The following is an 11,096-nucleotide window of genomic DNA, read 5'->3' on the forward strand; positions in this document are numbered from 1 at the left end:
TAACTGCCTTATGAGTCTATGTCTGTCCCTCCGCACTATAGACGACGTTTATTCAGCTGTGAAAGAGGAGAATTTTTCCTATCCACGGGCTGTCTCCTCTTCCAGCTCCAAAAGGTCGATAGAAGACGGTCTCCTGGCTCCTCCCCCTGCACTCTGGAACTGGAATTCTGTTTGTCCCTGCTGTCAGGGACTTGAGTTCCAGAAGGTGCAGGTGTCCCCACTGCTTCCTCCTTCCCAGCCACACCTGGACCGCCTCCCGCCTTCTTGCGCCACCGTTTTTACTCTCAGGGTTACAACTACTTCCGTGAGTCATGGCCTTGGCACTTTCCCATGGATGGACTCTTATGGCAGCAAATCCTTAAGATATTTACTGCAGGGGCTGTGGTGTCTACCTTGCAGATTAACAAAGATTGAGGGAGACCGCGGGAACACTGCTGAGGCCACATTGTCCACAGTAACTGGTGCCCCTCTCCAGGATGAGCATCTGCACACCTCGCAGGCTCCAGACGTCCCCGGGGTAAGATGATGCTGAGGCAAATGTACAATGGAAATGGTCTTCATCCAAATGGGCGTGAAGCTGTTGTTCTTCCAGCTCTGGTGACAAACTCTTGACTTTGCTTTCTGTACCCTCTTTGCCGCCCTGAGTCAGGCACTAGTGGGAGTATCTTTAATAAGAAGGGGAAAATGGTATCTTAACACCTGCCCCGAGAATTCCTCTCTGATGGGTATGAAATTCACAGCGAGTCACCAGTGGAAAATAACTGTTTTCAAATAATTTTGTGTTTATTTTAAGCTGGTCTTGTCCAAAAGGGCAAAAAAAATTTTAGTCACCTTAGGATTCCCCCATGTCTTCCCTACATCATATCGTATCTTAGCTATGGGATATTTCTAGCATGTGTCCATCCTTTCCCCATCCTGAGCATTCCATAGAGGAGAGGGAAAGTGTGCTTCAGAGGGTCTTACATGGATGGACCTACCCCCACAGCTGCCCTGGACCCCCTCCCAGTCCTGATGCCCAGGCCGCAGTTGAGCGGCACCTGCATACACTGTTGCAGTGGGAAGGGGAGCTGGAAGTACACGTGGTGACCAGTGCCCATGGCCACTGTGCTCTGCTCTCTCTCAGTGTGAAGTGAAAGCAGGTGCCGAGGGATCTGAGGATGGAAGCTGAGGAAGGAGCAAAGGTATGGTGACACATTTGTACACAGCGATGTGACATTGCTCTATAATGCACCAAATTCATGATGAAGTCTGTCAAAGACTTACCGTGGTGTCAGACTAACTTGTGGAAACCAGCAAAGGGGCTGAATGTGGCCCCTGAATGATGGGTCCCGAGCAATGGCAGCCCACGTGGCCACAGACTGCTGGCATAACTTGGGCTCTCCTGCTGCTCCTTGGACCTGCCTTTCCTCTGAGAGACCCATGTAGATGGCACAAGTAGAGATGTGTTCCTGGGAGCTGGGGGGAGGAATTGTGGCTTCTACCCAACCATCTGTTCCAGCAGCTTCCAGTGAAAACCCCACAGGTTCCCAAAAGCAACAAGGTAGGGGGCTCTTTCCATACAATATCTGTAAGGTATTTGTTCATGGGGACGGTGCAGGTGCACAGAGGTGTCTATCAGTAAGGCTTATGGAGTTTGTCCCTATTCCAATAATCCCATTGTCAGCGTGGTCAGTTTTTACTCATCCAAAGGTGATTTAAGGATGTTTACAGGTCTGTGGGTACCCATGTGATCATGGTCCTTGGTCTTGCCAACACCAGAGTCCTCTGTCGGGAATGGTGTTCTTACCCCATTGGGCCAGCCCCTCCTGAGACCCTGAGGGGACATGCAAGTTGAGAAAGCACCACCATTCATGAGAAGACACTGGCCTCTGGGCTCAGATCAAAGATCAATGTCCTAAAGTATCAAATATTCTTGGAGAAGATTGAAGAAAACAGAACAAAACCTACCTGTCCTGGTCAGGGTCTCAGAAGTAAATGGTGATTCGTGCAGGGAGAGTGTAGGTTGTCCCAAAACTGTTAGTGACATCAGAAGGCTTGGGGGCATCAGGGAGGAAGTGGAGCACCCAGGGTGGCTGCCCCATGGCAGGAGTAGTAGTGGAGGAACATGGGGTCACCAGTGCCTGCGGGAAAGCACAGCTCTGGGAGGTGCACCCTGGCAGTGCTATGGTCTTGCCTGGAAGCACATGGAACATGGCAATCCTCGCATTTGGAGCACAAGTTAGTAGTAAATGTTCTGCCCCATCTCCACCCATCTTCTGCTCTGCCCCTGGTGAGCTTGAGACTTGAGACCCACTCACTAGGAGGACAAGGGTGGGGGGAAACTATGTGATGCAATAATACCCATCTAGGGGCGTGGTCCAGGGTCCCCAGTCTTGATGAAGCCATAGCGTGACTCATGCAGGTACGGGGGTGGGGGGTGGGGGGAGAGACACTGTGATCTAGAGGAGCCACAGGTGCGTCCTGGTCCAGAACCAGGGACAGGAGAGCCGCTCACATGCTGGGGTGCTCCGCACAGGCATCATGCAGGACATGGGGCTGGATGACAGCCCAGCGGTGAGGAGACTCTTCTCCTGCACTTGTGTCATTTCAGGCCTCGTGTTCCTGGTTCTCCCAAACATAGTCACCCGGTTGGGATGGAGTTTCCTTGCTTGCTTGCTTGGTTCCTTCACAGAGCTCTGCTCCCAGGATGTTCCTTATTGGCCGTCAGTGTTCTAAGCATCCAGACCTAAAATCTGCCGGCTTTCTGGGGAGCCCCTCGCCCAGCTGGCCCCAGAAAGCTCTTCAGCTTCTAATCTCTCAGCCATTCTTCACCCTTAGTTCCTCGATGATGGGAAGGTTTTCTCACAGATCTTTGCTGCCTCTGTTCCCTGTCCCCTGGGTGGTTCACTAGGGGACAAGCAGAACATGGTCACAGAAGTATGATATGCTTGCCTTCATGTGGCTTCGTTCTGGTCAAGGAATAGGACTGCCTCCTGGTTATCCACATAGACCAGTCCTGACTTCTAGCGTGTGCCCGATGCTCCCTGCTATCCGTCCTCTTTGCCGCTTCTGTTCAGAGCTTCAGAGCGGTGGGCAGTTTCCTCATCGCTCTGGAGTCTCCCAGGCCTGCTTTATGCTGATAGTTCAACTCCAGCGCTCTGGACTCACCCTGCCCGAGGTAGAATCCAGGTTGCCCATCGTGCTGGCTGGTGATGTGAGTTACTGAACCTTTGCTAGGCTGAAGCCTCCCTCTGCCAAAAGGGGGATGATGAGAGCCTACTCGGGCTGCTGTGGAGGTTCATGGCATGATGCTCTGGGACACACAGGCCACGACCAGTGTATTGTCAGTACGTGGATAGACAGCTTGTCTGCCTGTTCACCAACACCCTTGAGGTTGACTTCTCTATAAATCCCTCCCTGTTGCTTGAGGCTTGTCGGCTGCTCCTGCCTGGGTAGGTCTCTCAAGCTGAAGCTCTTCCAACAGGACCCCTGGTTCTCTAGTAGGCTTCCCTGGGCTTCATGAAGGCAGACATTTTGACTTCTATGTTTGTGTCCCCACTGGTTGGGGAAGGACCTGGCAATTGTAAATCCTAACAAATGATGCTTTGAATGGACGTGAGTTGTGTCGAATCTAGTACTTTAGGGTTTTTTGTTTGTTTTTCAATGTGGAAATGTCTTGTGCCCTTTCAGCATCTTGGAGCTCCAGAGATGGGCAGGCCCTTGACCAGATTCCCTGACTTCTTGGATAAATCTTTCTCCAAGTCACAAAGGTGGGGGAATGATGAAGGGCACAGGCAGTCTAATACAATGAATAAAACAACTTGGAGGCCTTGATGAAATTGGAATTCTGATTTCAGACTGGCCTGGTTGCATGTGGAAAACCCACTGGTTTGCTTGGGATTCTGAGCAAGTGACTTGACCTCCAAGCTTCACTATTCTTCATTATAAAGGGAGAAAATAGTACCTGCTTCAGGTGCTGACTTGGTGGCTAGATCCAATAATCAACGTGCTTAACACCCTGCTTGGCAAAGGGAAAGTGCTCAGCATGAACTTCATCAGGTAGGATGAAGAGTTGCTTTGGGAGGGGAAGGGGAAGTTGGAATGAGGAAGTGTATGGAAAACCCAAGTCTGGAGATCAGAAGAGCAGTTTGGATTCCAATCTTGTGGGTGGGTCCCCCTGAATCACCTGCCTCAGGATCTCGTTGGGCTGTCCTACAAAATCCTGTGCTTTCTGGGCCCCTACCCAGTACTTTCCCGAAGGCAGACCCTCTTGAGATTGGCGCAGGAGCTGGCCAACGTGATGAGCCCTCCTGGCCATGTTGGTGGATTCTGTAACTTAGGAGCTCTTGCTAAAAGCATCAGACAACACCAGCCCATAGAAACGGAGGACGATGTTCCTAGGAATGCTTTGGGGACCAAGCTACATGCTCCCAGGTCTCAGAAGAATGAATAGAAACAAGGAGCCTGGCTGACAGAATGGGCCAAACTCCAGGTGCTGAAGCTGAAATCTGAATCCCAAGGATCTGGGGGAGGAATGGATGCTTCCCGTTACCCCGAGTGGTTGGGTTTCCTCACTTGCCGTCGATGGCACCTGCTCAGGGAGTCGTTTCCGGCACGTCTCTCTGAATTCACAGCACCCTCTCACTTAGAGCTGCTCACTTTGACGTGCAGAATATCCTCCTTCCTAAAGCTGTTCTTCCCGTGTGTATGAGGAGCATCAGTCTGCTTTGTCGAGGTGTCTGTTCTTGGTCCCTTAGGACTATGGACTTCGACAACATGTATTTGAGAGTTGGCTAGTTTGCTGAGTTACCATGATTTTATACCTTGGTGCTGCCTCATACCTTTCTAGCTGCCAAGTGAAAGTTACTGGGGGCAACTCCTGGGGCTCTGAGCCAAAGTGTGCACGTGACAGTGAGATATTTGCGGGATATGGGACATAAAGGGAACCTTTCCTGAAGAAAGCAGTGTCTTTGCACCAATGAAATTCGTGTGTAAGTTTAACAGAGTCATGGTCGAATATAACATTTGAACAATGGCTTTCTGATCATCTGAGAAATAGGTAAACGGTTATCCAGTGTTTATATTGTACATGTCATAACTTGGTAAAAGGTCATTTCTTTCCATTTTTAAAGCTTGTGCTTCTAATCCATGCTGTCAGAACTGGGTTCCTATTTGGGAAGCAGGTGACCTTTGTGTTTGTCCCTAGAGTGGTAGGGCCAATGTCCCAAGCTTGGGAATCCCCAGCCTCAAAAGTTACCAAAAAGGTGACATGTAGTTAACATGTAGCTGTGACGTGGCATTTTGATATATTGAGACTTTTCTCTAGTGCTTGCCCTCACCCCTGCGATGGTCCTTTTTTATTTCTTAGATAATTACTTTTATATCAAACTCTTAAAAGTTCCAGTTAACATATGGTGTACTGTTAGTTTTAGGTGTACAGTATATGGATTCAACACTTCTGTACGTCACCCAGTGCTCGTCATGACAAGTGGACACCTTAATCCCCATTGCCTGCTCTCCCCATCTCTCCTTCCCGCTGGTGACAATCAGCTCTGTATAATAGAGTGTTTCTTGGTTTGCTCCTTGGTTTTTTTTCCTTTGCTCATTTGTTTTGTTTAATTCCACATGAATGAAATCCTATGGTATTTCTTTTTCTGATTTTATTTGGCATTATTCTAACTCCATCCGTGTCATTGCAAATGGCAGGATTTCATTCCTTTTATAGCTGAGTGATACTCTGTTGTGTACACTATGTACACCACATCTTGTTTGTCCATTTGTCTATCGATGGACACTTGGGCTGCTTCCGTAATTTGGTCTCCTCTGCTGCTATAAACATAACAGTGCGTGTATCTCTGTAATCAGTACTTTCATACTCTTGCAGTAAACACCCAGTAGTGCTCTTCTAGGACCATAGGGTAGTTCTGTTTTTAACTGAGGAAACTCCATACTGTTTTCCAGAGCGGCTGCCCCAGTTTGCATTCCCACCAGCAGTGCAGGAGGGCCCCCCGTTCTCCACATCATCTCCAATACCTGTCACTTCTGCTTTTGATTTTAGCCCTTCTGACAGTTATAAAGCCTTATCTCATTGTGGTTTTGTTTTCATTTTCCTGATGATGAGTGACATTGAGAATCTTTTCATAGGTCTGTTGACCATCTGTAAGAAATTAGAAAAGTGTCTATTCATGTATTCCTGCTATTGGATTATTTTTTCAATGTTTTGTAAATTCTATCCATGGGTAGTCTTTATTAGGTCTTCTGCAAATACTTTCTATAATCTAGGTCACCTTTTAGTTTTGTTGTTTCCTCTGCTGTGCAGAAGCTTTTATTTGGATGTAGTCCTATGTTTGTGATCTTGTCTCCTTATGTCAGGAGATCTATATAGTTAGCAGGTGCTATGGCCAAAGTAGAAAAGGGTGCAGACCTGTGTTCTAGGATTTTGGTGGTTTCCTGTCTCACATTGAGGTCTTTAATCCATCTTGGTGTGTGTGTGTGTGTGTGTGTGTGTGTGTGTGTGTGTGTGTGTGTGTGTTATGCCAATATTTTTAATATCGTCCCCCAAATCCAGAAACTGCCAGGGAGACTGAATCAAGCATGCAAAAGGAAAGGGCTATATTACGAGTTTAGGCTGGCCAGGCCTAAGCTCGGGCTCACAGACTTACCGGCACAGTGGATCCATGCTGAGAGCCCAAACAAAGGTGGGGTAGGGTCTTTATGTTCGGGAGGGGGGAGTTACAGGAAATCATGACACAGGTGCAGTGATCCCATCATTATTATACAATATTATTGACAGCAGGTTTAACCATTCACATTGCCTAGAGTATTCGTTACTTTTGGTGGGAGCCAATCATTATCCCCTATCAATATTGGCAGTAACTTTAACCATACATTGTTACTTTTGGTGGGAGCCAATCCCGACATTTAGAGTATTGACCAATTACAGAGTGGGCCCAGGACCCTCACGTAGGGCGAGACTAGCCTCCTAGGTCTGCCCTTAGAAATGTTAAAGGTGTTAGCTGGTGTTACAAGGGTGGTCCCTCCTGCCTTGGGCAAGCTGTGTTCTTCTATTGTCTAATGATTCTGAGAAACTGACACTTTAGGCCTCCAAGGTCAGAGGGGAAACCCGAAGCCTGTTCATGGAGTCAGTTTGATTCAGACGTGTGTGTGTGTGTGTGTGTGTGTGTGTGTGTGTGTAATAACTGTGGTCTGGTTTCATTCTTTTGCATATTGTCCAGTTTTCCCAGCACCATTTATTTGTTAAAGAGACTTCCTTTTCCCATTGGATGTTTTTTCATCCTTGGTTGAAGGTTAATGGACTATACAGTTGTGGGTTTCTTTCTGCATTTTCTATTCTGTTATATTGATCTGTGTGTCTATTTCTGTGCTGGCACCATACTGTTTTGATGACCGCAGCTCACAGTAATGTAACTTGAAGTCCAAAATTGTGATGCCTCCAGACTTTTTTCTTTTTCAAGATTGCTTTAGCTGTAAAGGGTCCTTTGTGGTTCCATACAAATTCTAGGATTGTTCTAGCTCTGTGAGAAAATGCTGCTGGTATTTTGAGAGAAACTACATTAAGTCCGTAGATTACTTTGGGGAGGATGGACATTTTAATGCTATTTTCCCAATCTATGAGTATGGAATGTCTTTCTACTTCTTTGTGTCCTCTTCAATTTCTTTCATCAGAGTTGTATACTTTTCAGAGTACAGGGAATTCCACCTCTTTGGTTGAGTTTATCTCTAGATATTTTTCTGTTTTGGGAGCAGTTTTAAATGGGATAGAGTCCTTAATTTCTCTTTAAGCTGCTTTCGTTTTGGTTTCTAGAAATGCAAGTTTTCTGTACATTGTTTTGTACCCTCTGACTTTACAAAATTGATCAGTTCTGGCAGCCTTTTGGTGGAGCGCTTAGGGTTTCCTATGTTGAGTATCATGTCTGCAAATAGTGCAAGTTTCATTTCTTCCTTGCTGCCTCGAATGATGTCTATCGTTGTGTTGCCTGATTGCCGTGGCTAGGACGTCCACTCCTACATCGAATAAAAGAGGTGAGAGTGGACCTCCTTCTCGCACTCCTGAATGCAAAGGAAAAGTTCAATTTTCCTCATTTAAAATATGTTATGGGTTTTTCATAGAAGGCCTTTATTATGTTGAGGTATGTTCCCTATGAACCTACTTTATTGAAGGTTTTATCGTGAATGGATGTTGTACTTTGTTAAACGCTTTTTTTCTGCATCCACTGAAATGGTCGGGTATTTTTCCTTTCTCTTATTGATATGATCTATCCTGTTTTTTGCAAATATCCAATCACCCATGCATCCTGGGAACATGTCCCACTTGATCACACTGAATGCTTTTTTTTTTTTTTTAATGTATTGTTGAATTCAGCTTGCTCGAATTTTTGTATTTTGTTCATCAGGGATTTTGGCCTGTAGCTCTCATTATTAGTGGTGGCTTTATGTGGTTTTGGCATATGGGTAATGCTGGCTCATAAAATGAATTTGGAAGTTTTTCTTCCTTTTTTATTTTTTGGAAAAGTTTGAGAAGAATATGTATTTACTCTTCAATATTTGATCAAATTCCTCTCTGAAGCTATCTGGTCCTGGACTTTTGTGGGGGAGGGTTTGTTTTGTTTTTCTGTTTTTTTTTTTTTGTTTTGTTTCTTTTTTCTTTTTTTTTTTTTTTTTTTTTTTTTTTTTTTTTTTTTTTTTTTTTTTTTTTTTTTTTTTTTTTTTTTTTTTTTTTTTTTTTTTTTTTTTTTTTTTTTTTTTTTTTTTTTTTTTTTTTTTTTTTTTTTTTTTTTTTTTTTTTTTTGCTAGTTCAATTTCCTTGCTGGTAAGTGTACTGTTCAAATTTTCTATTTCTTCCCAATTTTGGTAGATTATATGTTTCAAGGAATTTATCCATTCTAGGCTGTCCAATTTGTTGGCATATAATTTATCATTCTATTATCCTTTCTGTGGTCTTGGTTCTCTATCATTTCTCATTTTAGTCCTTTTTAAAAAAAAAATCTTGGAGTCTAGCTAGGTGTTTATCACTTTTTTTGTTTGTGATCTCTTCAGATATTTTTCTGGTAGTTGACTTCTGGTTTCATAGCCTTCTGGTCAGAAAAGGTGCCTGGTAGGACTTCAGTCTTCTGTGTTTGTTGAGGCCTGTTTGTGGCCTAACATGTGATCTATTCTGGACAGTGTCCCCTGTATAGTTGAAAAGAATGTGTGTGTTTCTGCTTTAGGTTGAGATGTTCTGAATATATGTCACTAAAAACCAGTGTTTGTCTGTTTAGATGGTCTGTCCACTGATGTACTTTGAGTGTTAAAGTCCTTTAATATTATTGTATTATCAATTGTTTCCTTTATGTTACCAATTTAATGTATTTGCATGCTCTCATGTTGGGTGCATCGACATTTACCATTGTCTATCTTCTTGTTGGATTGTCCCCTTCAATATGTGCCCTTTTTGTTATGGGCTTTGTTTTAAAGTCTATTTTCTGATATAATTATTGCTATGCTGGCTTTCTTTTGACATCCACTTGCATAATAAATATTTCTCCATCTCTTCAGTTCCAGTGTACAGGTGCCTTAGGTCTATAATGAGTCCCTTGTGGGCAGCATATAGATGAGTCTTGCTTTTTGCAACCCCATTCTGACATCCTATGTCTTTTGATTGAAGTGTTTAGTCCATTTACATTCAAAGTAGTTACTGCTATTTATGTATTGCCATTTTGTTTTGTGATTGTTTCTGGAGATTTTCTCTTTCATGATTTGCTGATATTCTTTAGTAGTATATTTAGACTTTTTGTTCCTTGCATGTTAGTAGTTTTTGATATATGGTTGCCATTAGGTTTGTATACTGCCTCTTCTATAAATAGCAGTCTATATTAAGTTAATAGTCATTCAAGATTGAACCCATTCTTTTCTCCACATGTTTTAGATAGATCTTATATTTATATCCTGTTTTGTGAGTTACTTATTTTTACAGCAATACTTATTTGTACTGTTTTTGTGTCTCTTCCCTTTATACTGTCACTTTTGCTATGTCCATTCTCCTCAAAAAGTCCCCTTTAATATTTCTTGCAGGGTTGGCTTAGTGGTTATAAACTCTTCTAGTTTTAGTTTGAGAAACTTTATCTCCTTCTCTTCTCAATGACTTGAAATCCAGCCTTACTGGACAGAACATTCTTGGTGCAGATTTATTCCACTCAGCACTCTGAACATATCATTCCACTTTCTTCTGGTCTCCAAGTTTCTGTTAACAAGTCTTCTGGTAGTCTTGTCAGTTTTTCTTTATAAGAAAATGATGACTTCTGTCTTGCTGGGTTTAGGTTTGTTTTATCACTATATGTTGCAAATTTAATTAGATGTCTTGGTGTTTGGCCTGTTTTTTTACTTTGATGGCAGTTCTCTGCCTCCTGGATCTGGGTGTCTGGTTCCTTCCCCAGATCAGGAAAGTTCCAGCTATTGTGTCCTCAGATGAACCTTCTGCCCCCATTTCTCTCTCTCCTCCTTCTGGGGCTCCTGTAATATGAATGTTACTACGTTTGATGGAGTCCCTGCGTTCCCGAAGTCTATTCTTGTGTTGATCAATTCTTCTTTCTCTGTTTGCTTCATTGCTTTCCAGTACCTTGTTTTCTAGCTCACTAACTCATTCCTCTGTTACTTCCTGCCTAGTGCTCATTGATCAAGCATTTTTCCAATCTCATTTATTGCACTCTTCATTTGGTTCTTTTAAAAGTCTTTTATCTCTATAATAAGGGTCTTACAGAAGTCTCCCATTCATTTCTCAAGCTTAGTTTGAGTATATTTATGATGCTTTAAATTCTCTATCAGGCATTTTCTTGTATCTGTCTTGCTTTAGCTACCTGGCTGTAGCCGTCTCTTGTTTCTCCATTTGGGATAAACTCCTCCGTCTTCTCATTTTGTCTACGTCTCTGTTAGAAAAGCCAGTGGTTTCCTGATCCTGAAAGTAACGGCCTTTTATAGACGAGTTCATGTGGTGCCCAGGGCCTCACTTCAGGGAGCGTGCCTGGTGTGTGCTACGTGCTCTCGGCTCTGGTGCTCCGGCCGCTCTGTCCTTCAGGCCCGTGGTCTGCAGAGGCCCTCCTTGCCTGCTGTGGGCACTGTTT

General features: G+C 44.0%; 1 long non-coding RNA gene across 1 annotated transcript; it reads right to left on the reverse strand.

Moving 5' to 3' along the window:
- Nucleotides 1-355: 355 nt before the first annotated feature.
- On the reverse strand, nucleotides 356-2,260 carry LOC115278174. Its single transcript, XR_003902740.1, has 2 exons — nucleotides 1,948-2,260; nucleotides 356-665 (listed from the first exon to the last, which is right to left on the reverse strand). It is a non-coding gene; the product is annotated as an uncharacterized LOC115278174 (long non-coding RNA).
- Nucleotides 2,261-11,096: the final 8,836 nt, after the last annotated feature.

Source organism: Suricata suricatta, chromosome 14, assembly GCF_006229205.1.
Source record: "Suricata suricatta isolate VVHF042 chromosome 14, meerkat_22Aug2017_6uvM2_HiC, whole genome shotgun sequence".
Classification (NCBI taxonomy): Eukaryota; Metazoa; Chordata; class Mammalia; order Carnivora; family Herpestidae; genus Suricata; species Suricata suricatta.